Here is a 23,894-nt window from a genome sequence, read left to right on the forward strand (position 1 = left end):
AAAATATAAAAATGCAGTAAATGAAGCAGGCGAAAAGGAATACAAACGTCTCAAAAATTAGATCGACAGGAAGTGCGTAATCGATAAGCAGGAATGGCAAGAGCACAAAAGTAAGGATGCAGAAGCTTATATCACTAGGGGTAAGATAGATGATTCGTACAGGAAAATTAAAGAGGCCTTTGGAGAAAAGAGAACCACCTGTAGGAATATCAAGAGCTCTGATGGAAAACCAGTCCTAAGCAAAGACGGGTAAGCAGAAAGGTGGAGGGAGTATATAGCGGGTCTACACAAGAGTGATGTACTTGATGGCAATATTATGGAAATAGAAGAGGATGTAGATGAAGATGAGATGGAAGGTACGATACTGCGTGAAGAATTTGACAGAGCACTGAAGGACCTAGGTCGAAACAAGGCCCCGGGAGTAGACAACATTTCGTTAGAACTATTGAAAGCTTTACGAGAGCCAGCCATGACAAAACTCTTCCATCTGGTGAGCAAGATGTATGAGACGAGCGAAATACCCTCAGACTTTAAGAAGAAATAATAATTCCAATTCAACAGAAAACAGGTGCTGACAGGTGTGAAAATTACCGAACTATCAGTTTAATAAGCCACGGCTGCAAAATAGTAACACGAATTCCTTACAGACGAATGGAAAAACTGGTAGAAGCCGACCTCAGGGAAGATCTGTTTGGATTCCGTAGAAATGTAGTAACACGCGAGGCAATACTGAGCCTACCACTTATGTTAGAAAATAGGTTAAGGAATGGCAAACCTACGTTTATAGCATTTGTAGACTCGGAAAAAGCTTTTGAAAATGTGGACTGGAATACACTCTTTCAAATTCTGAAAGTGGCAGGGGTAAAATACAGAGAGCGGAAGGCAATTTACAATTTGTACAGAAACCAGGTGGCAGTTGTACTGGTTGAGGGTCACGAAGTGAAGCAGTGTTTGAGAAGGGAGTGAGACACGGTTGTAGCCTTTCCTCGATGTTATTCAATCTGTATATTGAGCAAGCAGTACAGGAAACAAAGTAAAAATTTGGAGTAGGAATTAAAATCTAGGGAGAAGAAATAAAAGTTTTGAGGTTTGCCGATGACATTGTAATTCTGTCAGAGACAGCTAAGGACTTGGAAGAGCAGCTGGACGGAATGGACAGTGTCTTGAAAGGAGGTTATAAAATGAACATCAATAAAAGCAAAACCTCAGCTAATGGAATGTAGTCGAATTAAATCAGGTGATGCTGAGGGAACTAGCCTAGGAAATGAGTCACTTAAAGTAGTAGATGAATTTTGCTATTTGGGCAGCAAAATAACTTATGATGGTCGAAGTAGAGAGGATATGAAATGTAGACTGCCAATGGCAAGGAAAGCGTTTCAAAAGAAGAGAAATTTGTTAACATCGAGTATAGATTTAAGTGTCAGGAAGTCGTTTTTGAAGGTAAGTGTATGGAGTGTAGCCATGTATGGACGATAAGCAGTTTAGAGAGGAAGAGAATAGAACCTTTTGAAATGCGATGCTACAGAAGAATACTGAAGATTAGATGGGCAGATTACGTAACTAATGAGGAGGTACTGCATAGAATTTGGGAGAAGAGGAATTTGTGGTACAACCTGTCTAGAAGAAGGGATCTTGTGGTAGAACACTTTCTGAGGCATCAAGTGATCATCAATTTAGTACTGGAAGGAAGCATGGAGGGTAAAAATCGTAGAGGGAGACCAAGAGATGAATACAATAAGCAGATTCAGAAGGATGTAGGTTGCAGTAGGTACAGGGAGATGAAGAGGCTCGCACAAGACAGATTATTGCAATTTTTTGTGGAAGGAGAGCTAAAATTTGCGAACGACGAGAAGAAAGTACAGACTACTGTAAGTATGAAAGTGGTGGATGCTATGGCGTAGCGATCAATGTCAGCTTCTGTTCAATTGGCCTGTAGAAATGGAAATACGGATTGTTTCTAGTACATGAAGAGATCACGCAGAAAGGAAATGGAGTGCTTGGGAATTGTGGGAGATTTTTACTTTCAACAGGACAGGCAGTAACAGCCCGTTTGCGCACTGTTCCTCACAGGTTTTCTGAACACTTTACAATGACCCGACCACTTGCTGAATAAACTCTACACAAGTCTGAAAAAGAACAAAGAAAGTAAAGCTAAAAGGTATGCAGTATTTATTCAAGAACGAATGAACACTAGCACAAATTGCTGAGCGTTTAGATAGGGAAGAGGCATGCACTCTAAATACTGACGGATTTTTTGGGTTTTATGTAACTGCATGAGTACTTTCGTCCAGACTAAAAGCGTTACACGAGTAAAGCCTCTTGTTATATTTTGTATTATGTTTTGATTAAGGTTTTTCGTGTCGGACGACACATAGTTATTATGATTGTACAGCTATTGGATTTATTATATTACCAACTGCTCATTTCTGAGGAATAAAGATGGCTCCAGAACATTCACGTCTACTTGTGTCGACATATGCTCCTGGTGGGAAGGCAAGGAATGTACTGTAAATAATTCATCAAATCGCATTTATTCTGCAAACATAACCGTCACGCCCCGCGCTTGGCTTGTGACCGTACGCAACACGCGTTGTTTGCATTGAAGGCACCTGTCACACTGTGTGTGAGTACCCGCACGTTTATTTTTCTCTGTGCTCGACTACCGATGGCCAATTACCTGTGCTCGCTAGACCGAAGAAACTCTAACCGAACGATCTCGGCCTCGTGTCTTACCGAGGACACGGGTGACGTTTTTTATCGTCCTTTGGCGATGCGAAGTCCTTTAACTTTTTATATCGGAGATGCCTCTGCAAAATGTCGGCCGTATAAAGATAGAATCTAGACGTTGTGTAGATGTTTAGTGTGGTCTGCCACACCACTGCATGTCAAAATCACCAAGAGAGTGTTTGCAAAGTGAATTGTACGTAGAAGACATAAGAAAGAATTAAAGAAACGTTTGCACAGAAATAAAACAAAATAAAAATATGAGGTGAGTTATTACTTGAAAGAAGTAATCATTTATGTAACTGGGGTTCTTTCAGCATGCACTGGTACACTTTCAAATGGCGGCTTTAGGAAGGAAGGCGTTCGGTCACAGCAACAACAACGACTATAAGATCGTTTCCAAAGTTGCCCAGCTGTGAAGTTTCCTCAAGGACCTCGACAGTGCGATCCGCTTCGCACTTTAGGTATATTTGAGTATTATTTAGGAATTATAGTATTGCCGTCGAAGTTCCTACACTCACTAAAGGAATCTGTGATTAATAATAGGAGCTCACTTAAAATGAATTGCAGAATTCACTCACAGAATAACAGACAATTTACAGAAAAGTGTGTGTTACTCTGGAAAAAACATCCAACAGATACGAAAAATGAGAGACACAGATCATAGATTTGCCAATCCAAATTAAAACTGTTCCTAACAAAATACTCTTTTTATTAGATAGCAGAGTGCTTCACAAAAGTTTAGAGTCAAACACAATGTGTAGAAACTGTGACAAATGACACAGGAGACTTGGAGAAACGCATGATACACACTGTGCTGCCTTACAATAGATTTATTCAAAACCGGTTTGGATCAGCGTCCATCTTTACAGTGGAAAAGTATCTATTGTGACAACTTCACATGTCATACATGCTATTTAAACAGAAGAGTATACGCCACTGCTGACTTGTAAATGTTATAAAATGATACTTAACGTCATAGTACCAACTTAAGCAAGCAGAAAACGCTGGAAACAGCAGTAAGTGCTCCGCATCATTGACCTGACACAAGTTGGTAATATGGCGTTAAGTATCATTTTATGTAGTTTTCAAGTCAGCAATGGCGTATACTTTTCTGGTTGAATAGTATGTACAAGATGTGAAGTTGTCACAACAGATATTTTCCATTGTAAAGGTGGTGCATGATCGAAACCAGTTGCGAATAAATATGTTGTGTATATTGTGAGATAGCACAGTTTGTATCATGCGTTTCTCTAAGTATATCGATGCTGTTGACAGTTGCCTGAAAAAAGTTTACACAGGTAGAGCCACATACTGTTTGTATAAACTGCGACAAATTACAAAGCTTATCCTTTTCGTTTTTAATCGTCTTTCTATGAAGTACATATAAATACATTTGTTACATGGCCAAATAACCATCAGATGAAAATGAAAAGGCCCAGTTATCGTAAATTAATGTGTCACGAACGTTACGTTTGCGACGACACAATCTAGTCCTTATTTATATTGTGATCGCTATTCCACGTATTTTATCACACTTCTGCCATCATTTAACTCGATGGATTTTACCTTACATTATTTTCCTATTGCTATGGATAGGATGGGTATGGCCCAAAAGGATTCATGCACAGGGTTTCTCGAACGGAAAGCTACCATAAGCGATGACATGTGTTGTAGTTGATTGGCAACTGAAACAGGTACTTCGAAGACCGGTTTTGTAGGGTGGTTGTTAACATAACAAGCTGCACACTCCCTAATGACATCGACGTCGACGGGACATTACATTTCCCTACTTCTCCATTTCTTAACAAGCTTGGCCCCTGACGGGCCTGTAAGGACATGGAAATGCCTTTCATATTTTGCGGACACATTGCAACCCTGCAGAGCAGAATGCCGGAGCCGAGTCTCTCATATCTAGTTACAGATATTCTCACATTTGCATCTCACTCAGTGGTGATAATGATTCTGTTATGTCAAAACGGCTCCACGCATCACTAGTACTTGTCCTCCATAAATCCCGCGCAAGCCTTACGACTGGCTTGAGGCATTAGCAACATTAGCGAACGCCGTTTTCTGTTATAGCCGCCATTAATCTCCCTCAAAGTTCAACAACATTTATCTCTCCAGAATTACAAAGCAGGTATGGTAAAACGCCTCCGTTCTCACGGTAGATGTGTCCATTATTTATGTTGCTCCACGATCTTCATCACGTTACGGGAATTACGTCAGTCTCCGAGAACTGCGCAGTACATCACGTAAGTTACCAAACGACAGCTGCTAAAACGAGAAAGCGTGTTACAGGCTGTGTTATGCTGCTTTAGAAGTTAACGGTCCAGATTACGTGATGTACTCTGAATTCAACAGAATCGGAGATGCAAACTTTTTGTTTCAGGTAGCGCTCTGAGGAAAGTGCCTACCTGTAAGCAACAATTTCAAAGAAATCTGAAGGTTTCCTTAAAAATTTTCCGAAAGGAATTTCATTAAATTCGAAACTGCATGTAAACCACTTTTAGAGTGAAACAAATAGAATTATCCGCCGATTAGTTTGAAAGCGTTGCGAGCACGGCTGTCAAAGGATTTCTCCGGTTCCGGAAGCAGAAATACAAGTGTTTTCACAGACAAGCACGTTAATTCTATGACTCTAGTCCTCCACTAAAGTCCAACAGCTCTAAAGGGCTGTCAGGCTCTCTATGACGTATCTGTTGCATTACCACGAGGATGAGAAACTTAATAAAGCCGAAGATCGCAGAGATATCGGAGTAGCTCGCGGCGCTCACATTTGTGATCATAATAAAAGATAATGATTTACACGAAACAGACAAGCTATTGAGAGTATTATTGCAAATGAAAACAGTAACTGATATCTAAGCGAAGTACCTATCGTATCAACAGTTTTTTGTTTCTCAGATTTTGTAGTACTTAACATAGATTTCTACTTCTGTTATTTCCGTTGACAAGTATTACGAAGATTTCCGTCGTATTTGATGCTAAACTGTAGCAGGAATTTAACTAGATCTATAAACAAACGGAAAATATTTCGGCGAGGTAAAGCGAGAACGTCAGGTGCAGCGCAAAAGATCAACGTGGTAACCTGTCAAGGTTTCATTCCACCCCAAAACACTGCTAGTTTGCTGTGTTTCACATAATAATTGCAAGATGTGTGGTGTTTGAAACCGGCCGGAGTGGTCGTGTGGTTCTAGGCGCTACAGTCTGGAACCGCGTGACCGCTACGGTCGCAGGTTCGAATCCTGCCTCGGGCATGAATGTGTGTGATGTCCTTAGGTTAGTTAGGTTTAAGTAGTTCTAAGTTCTAGGGGACTGATGACCAGAGCAGTTAAGTCCCATAGTGCTCAGAGCCATTTGAACCATTTTTTTTCCTGTTTGAAATACTTTGGAAGCATGTGATCGAATCACGGGGAGATTCGAAGAAGATTTCAGTTCAAAATGGTTCAAATGGCTCTGAGCACTTTGGGACTTAACTTCTGAGGTCATCAGTCCTTTAGAACTTAGAACTACTTAAATCTAACTAACCTAAGGACATCACACACACTCATGCCCGAGGCTGGATTCGAACCTCCGACCGTAGCGGTCGCACGGTTCCAGACTGGAGCACCTAGAACCGGTCGGCCACCCCGGCCGGGGAGATTTCACTCATCTATATTTGTTTCCCGCCGTGCAGCGGTACACTGATTAACCTGAATGATATTTTAGAAAGTTTTTTTCTTTCATCTACGTTATTGTAGCGCTTAGAGCCAATAACAAGCGGTGTGGAGAACTACTTACAGGTATATGGATGAATGTTGGACAAATGTCGAAGTTGTACCTTCGCTATTGACATAGGTGTTGTAATGTCAAGCCCATGTTTTGGGTGTCTGCAAATCTGTTTTCATTAAACGCACATTGAGACTTTAATTTTTAGAATATTTTATTCGTGTGGGTTAGTTTATAACTAAAGGGTTCAAGTGACTCATTTAGCTCAGTGGCAGGCTGGTTATTGAAAGCTGACTGAAACATGTTACTGCGCACATGCAATCCTGAAAGAGAGATGATGGTGATAGGAAACGAAAATGTGTGGCATCAGGCAATGAAACTTTAATGTTTATAGTCATATGTGTTTAAACGTTGCAAATTAGTATAAACAACACTAGAGAATGTCTACAATCGGATGAATGAGATTAAATATAGACTGTACTGTTTGTTCAAAGAGCAATTCCGGTCTGCACTGGGAAGATTCTGACACGCCGCAGAAGACTACCACTGTCGTGTCACCGCCAGACGCCACACTTGCTAGGTGGTAGCTTTAAATCGGCCGCGGTCCATTAGTACATGTTGGACCCGCGTGTCGCCACTGTCAGTAACTTGCAGACCGAGCGCCACCACATGACAGGTCTAGAAAGACGGACTAGCACTCGCCCCAGTTGTACGACGACTTTGCTAGCGACTACACTGACGAGGCCTTTCTCTCATTTGCCGAGAGACAGTTAGAATAGCCTTCAGCTAAGTCCATGGCTACGACCTAGCAAGGCGCCATTAGCCTTACAGTGCTTGTAATTAAAGTCTCATTTGTATCGTCAAGAGCGATGTACCACAATGATGGAATAAAGTTAAGTATCCGAGGAGCTGCATACTTTTCTCTATAGCATTCACAACGTATCCTGTTCCAGACTTCACGCCAGTCGGCGTGTGTGTACGCGTGCTTTCGGTTACCCGTCACGGTGGACTGGCTGTCTTGTCAGCCCACTACAACCACCATCCGGAACCGCCCTCCAGGCACTGGTGTGATCTGGTGCGGCCGATTCAGCAGACCACTTGAGACGGCCTGGTGTCACCAGCGGCGAAATGGAGGTGCGCCTTCAATGCAACAAAGAGTCGAACTGTCGCCTTAGCGATACGCCCAGTCTCCACGGACTGGTATGTTGCATAGAGCTCTGCAGTATGGAAGCACGGTGTAATACTTGGGATGTCTCGACAGGCGTCCTACACGGAGTGAGAACATGGAAGAACTGAGGAGACAAGTGATGGGAAGGCTGTACAAGACGCTACTGTACGCAGTCTTCGAATACGCAGGTGATGTCTGGTGAAACGCGACTGATATTCATACCGACCACCTGCAGATGGTAAAAAGTCGAGCTCTCATACTCGATTAGCTCCTACCTCGGGATTTTTCGACGTCGTAACAGCATTATGTAGCGGAATACCTTACTCGCGGGAGAGGTTTAGGAGATCGGCTGATGGCTTCTACGAGAAACATAGGACATCAGAAACAGAAAAGCAACACATCCTCACGCCTGTTATGATAGTAATCAGAACCGCCGCTCTCATCCTAGAAGGGGCAATAGGGAGCGACCGACCGCCGTGTCATTATCCACCAATGAAGTCAACTCCATGGGGTTCAGCACATCGCATTGCCGGCCGTTGTCGGTTTAGCGAACCTGGTGTCGCTACTCCTCAACTGGCACCACGAGGCTGACAAGGAACACCTTGACTGCGAAGTCGCAATTCAGTCTTTAGTAACGCTGATTTGAAAGTGTTGTGCGCACGATTATGACAGGAAAAATGTTAGCAGCTGATGACTCGCCAGGTGCTTCAGGAGGGTGACGGAATAAAAATGGTCTAATGGCTCTGAGCATTATGCGACTTAACTTCTGAGGTCATCAGTCTCCTATAACTTAGAACTACTTAAACCAAACTATCCTAAGGACATCACACACATCCACGCCCGAGACAGGATTCGTACCTGCGACCGTAGCGGTCGCACGGTTCCAGACTGGAGCACCTAGAACCGCTCTTCCAAACGGCCGGCAAGATTTCACTCATCTATATTTGTTTCCTGCCGTGCACAGGTACACTGATTAACCTGAATGATATTTTAGAAAGTTTTTTTTTTTCTTTCATCTACGTTATTGTAGCGCTTAGAGCCAATAACAAGCGGTTTGAAGAACTAATTACAGATATGTGGATGAATGTTGGACAAATGTCGAAGTTGTACCTTCGCTATTGACGTAGGTGTTGTAATGTCAAGCCCATGGTTTGGATGTCTGTAATTCTGTTTTAATTAAATGCACTTTGAGACTTTAATTCTTAGAATATTTTATTCGTGTGGGGTTAGCATATAACTAAAGGGTTCAATTGAATCATTTAGCTCGATGGCAAGCCGGTTATTGAAAGCCAACTGAAACAGGCTAATGCGCACGTGGAATACCGAAAGAGAGATGACAGTGATTGAAAACGAAACTGTGTAGCATCAGGCTATGCAACTTTAATGTTTATAATCATATGAGTTTAAACGTTGCAAGTTAGTATAAACAACACTACAGAACGTCTATATTCGGATGAATGAGATTAGAAATACACTAGTAGCCATTAAAATTGCTACACCACGAACATGACGTGCTACAGACGCGAAATTTAACCGACGGGAAAAGATGGTGGCTCAAATGGTTCAAATGGCTCTGAGCACTATGGGACTCAACATCTTAGGTCATAAGTCCCCTAGAACTTAGAACTACTTAAACCTAACTAACCTAAGGACATCACACACACCCATGCCCGAGGCAGGATTCGAACCTGCGACCGTAGCAGTCACGCGGGTCCGGACTGCAGCGCCAGAACCGCTAGACCACCGCGGCCGGCGGGAAAAGATGCTGTGATATGCAAATGATTAGCTTTTCAAGCATTCACACAAGGTTGGCGCCGGTGGCGACACCTACAACGTGCTGACGTGAGGAACGTTTCCCACCGAGTTCTCATACACAAACAGCAGTTGACCGGCGTTGCCTGGTGAAACGTTGTTGTGATGCCTCGTGTAAGGAGGAGAAATGCGTACCGACTTTTATAAAGGCCGGATTGTAGCCTATCGCGATTGCGGTTTATCGTATCGCGACATTGCTGCTCGCGTTGGTCGAGATCCAATGACTGTTAGCAGAATATGGAATCGATGGGTTCAGGAGGGTAATAAGGAACGCCGTGCTGGATCCCAACGGCCTCGTATTACTAGCAGAAGAGATGACAGGCATCTTATCCGCATGGGTGTAACGGATCGTGCAGCCACGTCTCGATCCCTGAGTCAACAGATGGGGACGTTTGCAAGACGACAACCATCTGTGCGAACATTTCGACGACGTTCGCACCAGCATGGACTATCAGGTCGGAGACTATGACTGCGGTTACCCCTGACGCTGCATCACAGACAGGAGCGCCTGCGATGATTTACTCAACGACGAACCTTGGTGCACGATGGCAAAACGTCGTTCTTTCGGATGAATCCAGGTTATGTTTACAGCATCATGATGGTCGCATCCGTGTTTGGCGACATCGCGGTGAATGCACATTGGAAGCGTGTATTCGTCATCGCCATACTGGCGTATCACCCGGCGTGATGGTAGGGGGTGCCATTGGTTACACGTCTCGGTCACCTCTTAATCGCATTGTCGGCACTTTGAACAGTGGACGTTACATTTCAGATGTGTTACGACCGGTGGCTCGACCCTTCATTCGATCCCTGCGAAACCCTACATTTCAGCAGGATAATGCACGACCGCATGTTGCAGGTCCTGTAGGGGCCTTTCTCGATACAGAAAATGTTCGACTGCTGCCCTGGCCCGTACATTCTCCAGATTTATCACCAATTGAAAACGTCTGGTCACTGGTGGCCGAGCAACTGGCTCGTCACAATACGCCAGTGACTACTCTTGATGAACTGTGCTATCGTGTTGAAGATGTATGGGCAGCTGTACCTGCACACGCCATCCAAGCTCTGTTTGACTCAATGCCCAAGTGTATCCAGGTCGTCATTAGGGCCAGAGGTGGTTGTTCTGGGTACTGATTTCTCAGGATCTATGCCCCCAAATTGCGTGAAAATGTAATCACATGTCAATTGTAGTATGATATATTTGTCCACTGAATAGCCGTTTATCATCTGCATTTCTTTTTGGTGTAGTAATTTTAATGGCCAGTGGTGTATGTACTGTTTGCTCAAAGAGGAAGTCCGGTCTGTACTGGGAAGAGACTGACACGCCGCAGAAGTCTACCACCCTCCGGAACCGCCCTCCGGGCACTGGTGCGATCTGGTGCGGCCGATTCAGCAGACCACTTGAGACGGCCTGGTGTCACCAGCGGCGAAATGGAGGTGCGCCTTCAATGCAACAAAGAGTCGAACTGTCGCCTTAGCGATACGCCCAGTCTCCACGGACTGGTATGTTGCATAGAGCTCTGCAGTATGGAAGCACGGTGTAATACTTGGGATGGCTCGACAGGCGTCCTACACGGAGTCAGAACATGGAAGAACTGAGGGGACTAGTGGTGGGGAGGCTGTCCAAGACGCTACTGTACCCAGTCTTCGAATACGCAGGTGATGTCTGGTGAAACGCGACTGATATTCATACCGACCACCTGCAGATGGTAAAAAGTCGAGTTCTCATACTCGCTTAGTTCCTACCTCGGGATTTCTCGACGTCGTAACAGCATTATGTAGCGGAATACCTTACTTGCGGGAGAGGTTTAGGCGATCGGCTGATGGCTTCTACGAGAAACGTAGGACATCACAAAAGCGACACATTCTCACACCTGTTATGATATTAATCAGAACCGCCGCTCTCATCCTAGAAGGGGCAATAGGGAGCGACCGACCGCCGTGTCACTATCCGCCAATGAAGTCAACTCAATGGGGTTCAGCACATCGCATTGAAGACCGTTGTCGGTTTAGCGAACCTGGTATCGCTACTCCTCAACTGGCACCACGAGGCTGAGAAGGAACCCCTTGACTGCGAAGTCGCAATTCAGTCTTTAGTAACACTGATTTGAAAGTGTTGTGTCAACGATTATGACAGGAAAAATATTAGTGTCTAATGACTCGCCACGTGCATCAGGAGGGCGACAGAATATGAGTGTCCAGGAGGTGTAGGAATCAACCGTCTACTAGCCACAGTGATCACAAGGTTTCGCACCACCAAGATCGAAAGCGAACTCCTTGGAATTTACAAACAGTGCACGACTTTCAGCTAGTTATCCACTCTTAAAGAATGCATATAGAATCATATTGATGTAACGGGATGGAGAGAACTGATGCAATATGATGGGATGCAATCGAATGTGAAGCAATCGGTCATGGAGCCTATTGTGAAACTGTCTTTCTTTAACGTGTAGTAGCAGACAGTACGGAAATATTTTTTATAGGCACGAAAGAAAAACATCCTGATGCTGAATTTGTCGAGTGATTCCAGGTGGTATGAACTGCAATGTCAGATACTTTTCGGGAGGGATGGTTTGCTTTGAAGGAGAATATGAGGCCTGTCTAAAAAGTATCCAACGTTTGGCCAGAAAAAATTTTTTCGAATACCTGACAAGGTTGGGACCCTAATCCCCAACAAAGTAGGCCCCTTGTGCTTGCACACACTTAGCCCACCGATCCTTCCACTGCCGGAATCACCTCTGGAAGTCTTCTTTTGGAGTGGTGTTCAGCTCCGTTGTCGTGTTCCGCATTATCTGTTCTCTACTCACTAAACGGGATCCTTTCAGTGGCAATTTTGGAAACAAACAGGAGTCACAAGGATCCATGTCTGGGAAGTAGGGAGATTGGCGAAAGGCTGTAATTCCATATTTGGCCAAGAAATTTTGGATCAAGTGGGATGAATGGGAGGGGGTGTTGTCGTGATGCTGTTGCCAGTTTTTCGACATGTCTGGTCTTTTGATCCGAACTGCGTCACGGAGTCGCCGGAGAACATCTTGATAGTACTCCTTGGTCCTTCCAGTGTGTATTCGTAGTGCACAATTCCACGGACATCAAAGTAGACAGTCAGCATCACCTTGATTTTGCTTCGCACCTGCTACACTTTCTTCGACATTGGAGACTCGGGATGCTTCCATTGCGTCGGCTGTCTGTTTGTTTCTGGGTCGTACCTGTACACCCATAACTCATCTCCAGTTATCACGGGATTCACAAACCCAGGATCAGTGTCCAGTGTCCAGAAAGTCCTGTGCGACGTCAAAATGGAGGTATTTTACTTCCAGAGACAAAAATTTGGACACAAATTTCGCAGCCACTCAGTGCATGTTCAAATCATCTCGCAAAATTGAATGTGCAGAATCTTTACTCACTCCAATGTCTTGGGCAATCTTCTGGACGGTCAAACGACCATCTGCCATCACCAAATTTTGCACCGTCTCAACAACAGCTGCACTCCGAGCAGTTTGGGGCCTGCCAGAACGCTGATCACTCTCCGCTGATGTGCGGCCATTTTTGAATCGGTTGAACCACTCCGTAATTTGTGTTACACCCATCGCATCTTCTCCAAACACCTGCTGAACCTTACGAATTGTTTCGTTTTGAGAATCACCAAGATTTTGACAAAATTTGATGTAGTATCTTTGCTCAACACGTTCAGTCATCTTGAGAGAATCGGTAATATGACGAACAAGTTGTGTAGCACCTCACTCAGCTACCGACATGCAGCGGTTGAGGCGCTGGATGGCGATGACAAAATTCACGCATGCGCATAATGGTCTCTTCCTCTACTGTGTGCAGTGGCACCGCACTATCGTCTCCATTTTGCGCGGGAAAATCAAAGATCGGAAACTTTTTAGACAGACCTCGTAATTGTTATACGCAGATCGGGAATCAAGCAAAAGCAAGTTACTTTGACCAGTTATTGGCCATAGTTGTAGTTTCTTATGCCCATTTTCCCGCTCTTGCTTGCCGTGACGTAAATATTCCCAACGGCTCTTCCACGATCGAGCACAAGAAAAAGAATCGTAGGCGGCAGAGCACCTTAAAGTTCTCGCAGCACAATAAATAACTTTCCAGCCAGTTTACCACCAGATTAACAGTCGGCCTAATTGCATACAAAAGCGTAAAGGCATTGATGTTAGTTGATATTGATACAGCTCCCTCGGTACCTCTAATTTACAGGGTTCCTTTAATATGCATTTATTCTTTTCAAGTCGCGATTAGTCGGAGATGGAAACAAATTCATTATTGAACGGTGGGGGTAAGGTTGTTTACCTAATCTACAAATTTTCGTGCGGATTACGCAGCTTGTTGTCCATCGTGAAGTCGACGCTTTGTTTGAAATTTCATTACCTTACATCTTCCAACTGTGTAGCACTGTTTGAAGTTACGCAAGCATCCACTGCTTCCCTTGAATACACTGTTATCTATTTCGCGGGCTTTGTGATGTGCATAGCGCAGTAGATCACTATCATGCACATCCTGTAAATACACTCCTGGAAATTGAAATAAGAACACCGTGAATTCATTGTCCCAGGAAGGGGAAACTTTATTGACACATTCCTGGGGTCAGATACATCACATGATCACACTGACAGAACCACAGGCACATAGACACAGGCAACAGAGCATGCACAATGTCGGGACTAGTACAGTGTATATCCACCTTTCGCAGCAATGCAGGCTGCTATTCTCCCATGGAGACGATCGTAGAGATGCTGGATGTAGTCCTGTGGAACGGCTTGCCATGCCATTTCCACCTGGCGCCTCAGTTGGACCAGCGTTCGTGCTGGACGTGCAGACCACGTGAGACGACGCTTCATCCAGTCCCAAACATGCTCAATGGGGGACAGATCCGGAGATCTTGCTGGCCAGGGTAGTTGACTTACACCTTCTAGAGCACGTTGGGTGGCACGGGATACATGCGGACGTGCATTGTCCTGTTGGAACAGCAAGTTCCCTTGCCGGTCTAGGAATGGTAGAACGATGGGTTCGATGACGGTTTGGATGTACCGTGCACTATTCAGTGTCCCCTCGACGATCACCAGTGGTGTACGGCCAGTGTAGGAGATCGCTCCCCACACCATGATGCCGGGTGTTGGCCCTGTGTGCCTCGGTCGTATGCAGTCCTGATTGTGGCGCTCACCTGCACGGCGCCAAACACGCATACGACCATCATTGGCACCAAGGCAGAAGCGACTCTCATCGCTGAAGACGACACGTCTCCATTCGTCCCTCCATTCACGCCTGTCGCGACACCACTGGAGGCGGGCTGCACGATGTTGGGGCGTGAGCGGAAGACGGCCTAACGGTGTGCGGGACCGTAGCCCAGCTTCATGGAGACGGTTGCGAATGGTCCTCGCCGATACCCCAGGAGCAACAGTGTCCCTAATTTGCTGGGAAGTGGCGGTGCGGTCCCCTACGGCACTGCGTAGGATCCTACGGTCTTGGCGTGCATCCGTGCGTCGCTGCGGTCCGGTTCCAGGTCGACGGGCACGTGCACCTTCCGCCGACCACTGGCGACAACATCGATGTACTGTGGAGACCTCACGACCCACGTGTTGAGCAATTCGGCGGTACGTCCACCCGGCCTCCCGCATGCCCACTATACGGCCTCGCTCGAAGTCCGTCAACTGCACATACGGTTCACGTCCACGCTGTCGCGGCATGCTACCAGTGTTAAAGACTGCGATGGAGCTCCGTATGCCACGGCAAACTGGCTGACACTGACGGCGGCGGTGCACAAATGCTGCGCAGCTAGCGCCATTCGACGGCCAACACAGCGGTTCCTGGTGTGTCCGCTGTGCCGTGCGTGTGATCATTGCTTGTACAGCCCTCTCGCAGTGTCCGGAGCAAGTATGGTGGGTCTGACACACCGGTGTCAATGTGTTCTTTTTTCCATTTCCAGGAGTGTATTATCGAGCATCCTTGAAACACTCAAGCACTAGTTTGTGCCTTGCCCTCCCTTGAATATCTGTAGTTTTTCTTATGCACTACGCGATCATATTGCTGCGAACTTATTCGAAATATTTTCATAATTGTTTTTTACTATGCTGCGGATGATCTTCCATGTAAGTCATTATATGTAATACCCGCTACTGTGTGTGTGTGTGTGTGTGTGTGTGTGTGTGTGTGTGTGAATACCTAAGGGACCAAACTGCTGAGGTCATCGGTCCCTAGACTTACACACTATTAAACTAACTTACGCTAAGAACAACACACTCATCGATACCCGAGGAAGGAGTCGAACATCCAGCGGGAGGGGCAGCGCAATGCGTGACATGGCGCCTCAAAATGCGTGGCCACTCCGCGTGGCATACCCGCTACTTGGACGATTGTCCTTTACTACGTTTCACTGCAGACGAGATTTGTGGCTCCCTGTCTTACAAGGATAACGAGCTAAATGGTTCTACACCTGTTTCAGTACCACTTTCACTTGTTCAGCACGTATCGTCATTACTGTACTGTCCGCACAGTCGAGCGTATACGACACCACACATTCCAGTGACTCATCTTGCAGGAACGCTAATATTTCATCTGCCACTTCTTTCTCACTCTGCGAAACTCCTTGGGTTTCTTTCTGAATAAATGTCAACTTCGGCAACTGTTGATGCAAATGTAATGCGATGTTTGCTTTGTTTATCGTTGCCACTGTTATATCAACACCACCAGCACTGTAGCACTGTTGTGAGTTACTCATCGACTAGGCAGTTCAACTACGCTTCGCAGCCTCATGCTGTGCTCACCAATGGATAACTACAGACCCGCTCCCTGTTGCCATTAGCAGCCAATATTGTGGTTGCGTGGTAGACAATATGTAGGACGTCGACTGCCGTAAACATCATTGGCCTTTCGCGACATCGCCCCAAAGGGGTAGCTTGAGAGCGGACCCCTTCTAGTTCGCAACCAAGGAAACATCACTGGCAGTACCGGGAATCGAACCAGCGTCCTGCATATAGCAGTCGACCATGCTGACACTCAGCTACGGAGGCGGACCTCGCTTGTTAAACGTGTGGTGCATCTCGGACTACATTTGCTATACAAGATGGTGTCATTTGCAGAGCCTGAACAAGGCGGCAGTGGCAGTGGAAATCAGAGGGGACGTTGCCATCTCGAAGCATCAGACCTATTGTCCTCCAAGAGTCCAACAGAAGAGAATACTATGTATGTTAAGTGTTCTTCCAGCCTCCAACCAAACTGTCCTCTCTTGCAAAAGTATTCTACTACCGTTATTCTTCTTTTCTATGGTTTACATTCTCCAGCTAATAGTGTGCGGCCTTACAGGGCAGTAGGTTTTTCTCAGTATTGTTGGTGGTACTTCGTGATTCATCAGACAAATTTCCAAAGAAAACAACTGCAACAAGTATTTCCAATGTTTGTCTGCTACGTGCTTCTGGACACGGGAAACCTTTTTATACTATAACCATCTTCCCATCGACTCACACCTTCGGTATAACTGTTCCAACCTGCCACTGTCGCTCTCCAGGGACAGAAGTTGACCGTGTGTAAGCGTCTAGCATAGGCCTTAACAGCCGATAGAAGTTTGCCAACCCGTCTAACAGCTAACGGGTGTCTCCAATGAGATCTCTTCTCCACTTTAGCAGCACTACTTTCCGTGGAACTGTCGTTGTGGTATTTGGAAACAAATAACAAGCCTAAAAACCACTGGCATATTAAATCACTTCATACCTACGTTTGCCACCAGATGTACATGTTTACCTTGTTGTTGACGTAGAGTGTCCTTGAAGTAACTAAATTTGACTTTCTAAAGTTCTCAGTCAATGCTTCAACAAAAACTGTCTATTGCCTGAACAGGTTTCGACACTTCAGTCATTTTCAACAGCCCTATAAAACAAAAGTGATAAACAAAAACACACTTGACTACATTATATTAAAATTACACAGCTTTCGACTAGGGAGTAACGTGATATCAGTTTTAAATTATGGACTTCAGTCAAGTGTTTTTTGTTTCTTGATTGAAGCTCCGAAACCAGTTTAGTCAGTAAACATTATTTGTGTGAGCATTAACTTTATAATCAAGTGTACATATTTCTGTCGCGGGAGCGCAGCTTTGCTACAATATGTAACACAGATACCTCAACATTCATCCATCTGTAAAATTACGCTGACTCGCAAAAAACGTGAAATTGCACATGCGCTCCCACTTTGTCTGGCTGTTATACGTAAAGCAGGCGACAGTTTCTCTGACTCTTAACATGACCAGACAAAATCCACGAACAGTCTGTCTAACTGACTGTTGCTGTCCTTAGTAACGTAGAGTCTACGTCTCTAAAATGTTTTTGGTAATAGCACAAGGGGATTATACTTGTCTGTTCTTCCGGGTTCTTTTTACTTTCGCCGGTATACCAAAAATGAAGACGCTCACCTCCTCTGTAAATTACTGTTAAAACTTCCGGGCTGAGAGGTCGTGGTCGATAAGTGAAAATTTTACTATCATTTCGTCCTTGTGTGTGGGGGACATTCTCAGAGATAGAACTGTTTCCAGTGTTTCTACTCTGAAGATGTCACGTGTAGACGTGGGCGAAATGTCAATGAATGATTTTATCCTTCGTTCGTGGCCTTTTGGCTCAGGCGTTTTAACGAACTACTGTGGGGCATTCGGATAGATGTGCGCCGCGCGGGATTAGCCCAGCGGTCTTAGGCGCTGCAATCATGGACTGTGCGGCTGGTCCCGGCGGAGGTTCGAGTCCTCCCTCGGGCATGGGTGTGTGTGTTTGTCCTTAGGATAATTTAGGTTAAGTAATGTGTCAGCTTAGGGATTGATGACCTTAGCAGTTAAGTCCCATAAGATTTCACACACATTTGAACATTTGATAGATGTGCTGTAATTCCGAAGAAATGTTTCAATACTTTATCTGCTGCCATTTCCAATGAAAATTATTTGAAATTATCACCATCGACACCAACACAATCCCTGTAGGTAAATCCTTGGTGATTTTATTTATCGGTTTAAGGCATGTTTCCTTGTCTAACTGTTCGTCTCGTAATTTTGCAGCCATCCTCAGGAGCTTTAAGGCCTTGGTTGGCTAGTTTTCAATAGGTGAGCTTCTTTGAGTTCGAAAGTAAATTAACCAAGTAGCCCCTGAAGATGTCTCCAAAATTAGGACGCGAGACGTTAGGCACATAAACATGCCTTAGACAACAAACCAATGCCCGTACAAGTAAAATCACAAAAGATTTAAATCCCGACCGTGAAAACCTCACTGTACACTCCCTGTAGTTGCAGTAAATTAAGTTTCTTTCCACTGTATTTGCAATTTTTTCTTATTCACTAGTGATGAACTGAATTAGGGATCGCTTTGTAACAGCATGAGTCAACCCCTTTCCCCATGATGAAGACAGACAGTATGACTGGCTAAGATCTCTCAAGACACTGTGAAGCCACGCTTACTCGACAGCTCATGCAGTTAGACTCTCAGATATGATTCGTAGCGTTCACAGCAGAGGATTTGTTGGTTGTGCAATTAAACTCCGACCGCACATTAATCTCACTCAATTAGGTAAGAATTTTAAGATATTTACAAGGATTGTAAGAAACACTTCATTCCCTGAATTTATTTCTTTGTTAGTTTATAATGCACTCATATTTTATTGCGTCTTCTGCGTGCGCGATAACAACGATGGAAGCGTTCTGAGCCACCAACAAGTCCACACTCCCTATGGTGCAGTGTTGTTCTACTGTTGCGTTGGACCTCTTAGACTTCCGGTAAACGAATCAGCAAAGCTCATTTGACTGGTCTATTCACCTAATGACTATAGTATCATGGCAGCCTGGAAGGTGGAGGGTAAAGTTTAGGTATCTATAATATATAACTTAGAGGAAGAAAAACTAAATTTACTGATGGAGAATGGGCAGCATTAAATAGCACCAATATCTACAGCTCAGCCTAATATTCATGGCCGAGATACTGTTGTCAAACTCCAGAAAAAAGCACAGAAAAGACATCAGTGACTCAAGAAGCGCAAATGATCCACGACCGTTTTTCTCAAAACTGTCACGCATCATAATTAAACTAGAAAGAATTAACAAAGCCAGCTAATGTAAATGTAAATAAACTCCAAGCTAGAAATAGTAAAAATATGATTACAGCTAAAGTTAATGACTGCAAGATCTAGCTACTGTATTTCCATATGAGTGTATGGCATTATTGGCCGGGAGGCCCTACCCGGGGAAGTTCGGCCGCCAAGTGCAAGTCTTATTCCAGTCGACGCCATATTGGCCGACTTGCGTGCCGCTGATGAGGATGAAATGATGATGAGAACAACACAACACCCAGCCCACGAGCGGAGAAAATCTCCAACCCTGCCGGGAATGGAATTCGGACCCACTTGCATGGGAGGCAAGCACGTTACCACCCAGCTAAACAGGTGGACTATATTTCAATATTAAATTCTTTCTCTGGGGCTCTTTCTAAATGTAGTTGGGAATCTTATTGAGTGCTAGTTGAACAGAGGCCAGTTGAGCAGTGGAGACGGCCATTAAGAGAGGCCGCAAGGCTTTTAAAAAGAACAAACACCGCCAGGGGAAGGAAGAATTCCGGAAAAAACTGGTTCAAAAATGGATCAAATGGCTCTAAGCACTATGGGACATAACATCTGAGGTCATCAGTCCCCTGGACTTAGAACTACACTACTGGCCATTAAAATTGCTACACCAAGAAGAAATGCAGATGATAAACGGGTATGCACTGGACAAATATATTATACTAGAACTGACATGTTATTAAATTTTCACGCAATTTAGGTGCATAGATCCTGAGACCTCAGTACCCAAAACAACCACCTGTGGCCGTAATAACGGCCTTGATACGCCTGGACATTGAGTCAAACAGAGCTTGGATGCCGTGTACAGGTACAGCTGCCCATGCAGCTTCAACACGATACCACAGTTCATCAAGAGTAGTCACTGGCGTATTGTGACGAGCCAGTTGCTCGGCCACCATTGACCAGACGTTTTCAATTGGGGAGAGATCTGGAGAATGTGCTGGCCAGGGCAGCAGTCGAACATTTTCTGTATCGAGAAAGGCCCGTACAGGACATGCAACATGCGGTCGTGCATTATCCTGTTGAAATGAAGGGTTTCGCAGGGATCGAATGAAGGGTAGAGCCACGGGTCGTAACACTTCTGAAGTGTAACGTCCACTGTTCAAAGAGCCGTCAGTGCGAAAAAGAGGTGCCGTCAATGCGAACCGAGACGTGTAACCAATGGCACCCCATGCCATCACGACGGGTGATACACCAGTATGGCGATGACGAATACACGCTTCCAATGTGCGTCACCGCGATATCGCCAAACACGGATGCGACCATCATGATGCTGTAAACAGAACCTGGATTCATCCGAAAAAATGATGTTTTACTATTCGTGCACCCAGGTACGTCCTTGAGTACACCGTCGCAGACGCTCCTGTCTGTGATCCAGCGCCAAGGGTAACCGCAGCCATGGTCTCCTAGTTGATAGTCCATACTGCTGCAAACGTCGTCGCTCCGGTCAACTGCTGTTTGTGTATGAGAAATCGGTTGGAAACTTTCCTCATGTCAGCACGTTGTAGGTGTCGCCACCGGCGCCAACCTTGTGTGAATGCTCTGGAAAGCTAATCATTTGCATATCACAGCTTCTTCTTCCCGTCGGTTAAATTTCACGTCTGTAGCACGTCATCTTCGTGGTGTAGCAATTTTAATGGTCAGTAGTGTACTTAAACCTAAGTAACCTATGGACATCACACACAATCATGCCCGAGGCAGGATTAGAACCTGCCACCGTAACAGCAGCGCGGTTCCGGACTGAAGCGCCTAGAACCACTTGGCCACAGCGGCCGGCCTAGAAGAAACTGGGACCAGTATATTGCGTCCAGACTAAGTTACGCCAGGGATATGCCACATGTAAGTTCCGGCCAGGAGATGCCATATATTTTGTGTCTTAATCTACAGAGAACGATTGTATCGAGGTTTTAACATGGGCAGTCCGCTAGCTCCAAGGGGAAGCGCAGTAGCCATACAATGAGGGAGCAAAGTATCTTGGTGAGCCACCCTCTTTAGGAGGGTAGTATTCTGGGTAACGCTAGACCCAAGCAGTGCTGAGATACGATCAGCGAAGTGGAGTGAGGCGGAAAGTCATCCAGTGCTTTTGTGTTTAAGACCACGGGATCTCAAGCCGACAGGCTGGCTCCAAGTCAGTTAATGACTCTGGTACTAAATAGTAAAGAACAGCTACCGTTGCATAATACAAATAAATGCTAGAGTGAGAGAACTGAAATCACTGCGTGTAACTGAAGAAAGCCTGATTGGCTATAACGCGAAATAGGGCAGATGTTGAAAGTCAGAAGCTGTTTATTTCTGAACTCCATCAGTAAAAACGCACACACCCGGTTAATTATGTTTGAATTGAGTATGGGAGAGAGGTTGTTGCATTATTACTGCGAAGTCGATGCGTGAGCACTCGGAAGAATCACCGTCATTAGTGCTCAAAATCGTGGACAAGCCTCACACACAAAAAGACAAAGTAAAAATTCTGCTTCCTGCTGGGAGCACACAGCGGAACTTACTGTCATCCGAAACTTGCCAGGGTGTGCTTCAACCGAGAGAGGGACATCGGTTCTGGGCTCTGAGGGAGTGTAGCCTTCGGTGCGGGACAGAAGACTTCCATTCACAGTTACCGGTAACGCTAAGTACGGTGAGTAACTGCAGCGTTCGCAGGTCGACTGGTAGGACGTTAGGGCTTTTACGTTTCTAATTCAACTGCACTTTAATAGTAATCTCGAACTCAACACGTGCTCAATCAAGACAGTAGCCACATGCACGATACCTTCTGTAGTTCTTTTTTTCTTCTCTGATTAACATTTGGCAGTGACTGAGCAATTTCTGCGACATTAATCGTTCCCGAATATATTGTGTTGGTTTTTAACAAATTCAACTGGATATCAAAAAATGGTTCAAATGGCTCTGAGCACAATGCGACTTAACTTCTGAGGTCATCAGCCGCCTAGAACTTAGAACTAATTAAACCTAACTAACCTAAGGACATCACACACATCCATGCCCGAGGCAGGATTCGAACCTGCGACCGTAGCGGTCGCTCGGTTCCAGACTGTAGCGCCTAGAACCGCACGGCCGCTCCGGCCGGCAACTGGATATCAGTACCTGATGTTAACCAAGGTGCTGTTATTTTAATTCCATTGTGACTTGCATTACTACTTAATGAAGGTAGCGATCTCATGTCGTTGTGAACTTGTGTTTAATCTGAACTCCACAGAAAATTGTACTTTCCAGACTTTTCAGCTACCATCGCTTTTTCAGTAGTTTGATGAAACTCACTATTTTATAATCTCGTGGGTTACATCATCTATGTTTCAAGTACGACAGGGCTGCCTCTTTTTATTAAATTAAATTAATTAAGTCATTGATTGCGCGACCCTGTAGGTAAATTGACATGATTCAGTGGAGAGTGAGCTGATTATCGGTAAGTTCAACCAATACTACTCTCTCTGACATCTACAGGAGTACGAAACCTCACACAAACGCTGGACTACTGCTCAATTGAAACGTGCAGTGTGGTCCGACGTGTCTACTTTCATATCTTTCTCTACTGCAGGACGTATTTACATATGAGGAACACTATGTGACCATACTGTATCTTGTAACTGATGTGCCATATTGGTTTACGCTGTTAATCAGTGTACCCCAATGTATATTGTGGTCGCACTAATATAAAGCTAACTATTAACGTTATGTTCATTCGGTGGTGTAGGTATTGCTACCTGTAGGGAACTGCTCTTGAGAATGCCTCACTCACACTTCACTGGAGTTTTGTGGAGATGTTTCATTAGTATGAAATGAAAGAACAAGACCGTCCTGTCCTCTAGAACAGACTGGTCTAAATAATATGAAGTTTTTGCAGTCTGCATTCGAAACCAATGAAGAGTCCTTTCCGCTACCGCTGCAGTATAAAGGGAATCAGAACACATTATATGACAGGAATGGTATAAATTTGCATTGAACAATATACAGGTTTAAATGAATTGATACCTGGATAATTATTCAGGAATTACGTACATCGATGCTGAAGAGAATCTAGTTAGTTTTGGCTACCAATGAGTCACCCTACCTGCTATTTCACGGGAGTTCGTTTAAATTGATCCAAATTACGTCTCTTTTGCCTGTGAAAGGCCCAAGTTGACGCCTGGAGGCTTCGAAGAGCTTTTCGAAACTAACCCAGATAGCCATTTAAGAATTTTGGTCGGGAGACCACGCTAACAATTTCATTAGCTAAATTGTTTGCTATTAAAAATACTCGTCGACGAGACGAGTATACAGTGGACGTCGTGTTATTGTGGGATACATTCATTACATATTACGACGGCATAAGGACATACGATGCGGTATGAATGCAGCAGTAGAGGTTCCTTAGGAATAAAACTGAAAGGAA

Source organism: Schistocerca cancellata, chromosome 1, assembly GCF_023864275.1.
Source record: "Schistocerca cancellata isolate TAMUIC-IGC-003103 chromosome 1, iqSchCanc2.1, whole genome shotgun sequence".
Lineage (NCBI taxonomy): Eukaryota > Metazoa > Arthropoda > Insecta > Orthoptera > Acrididae > Schistocerca > Schistocerca cancellata.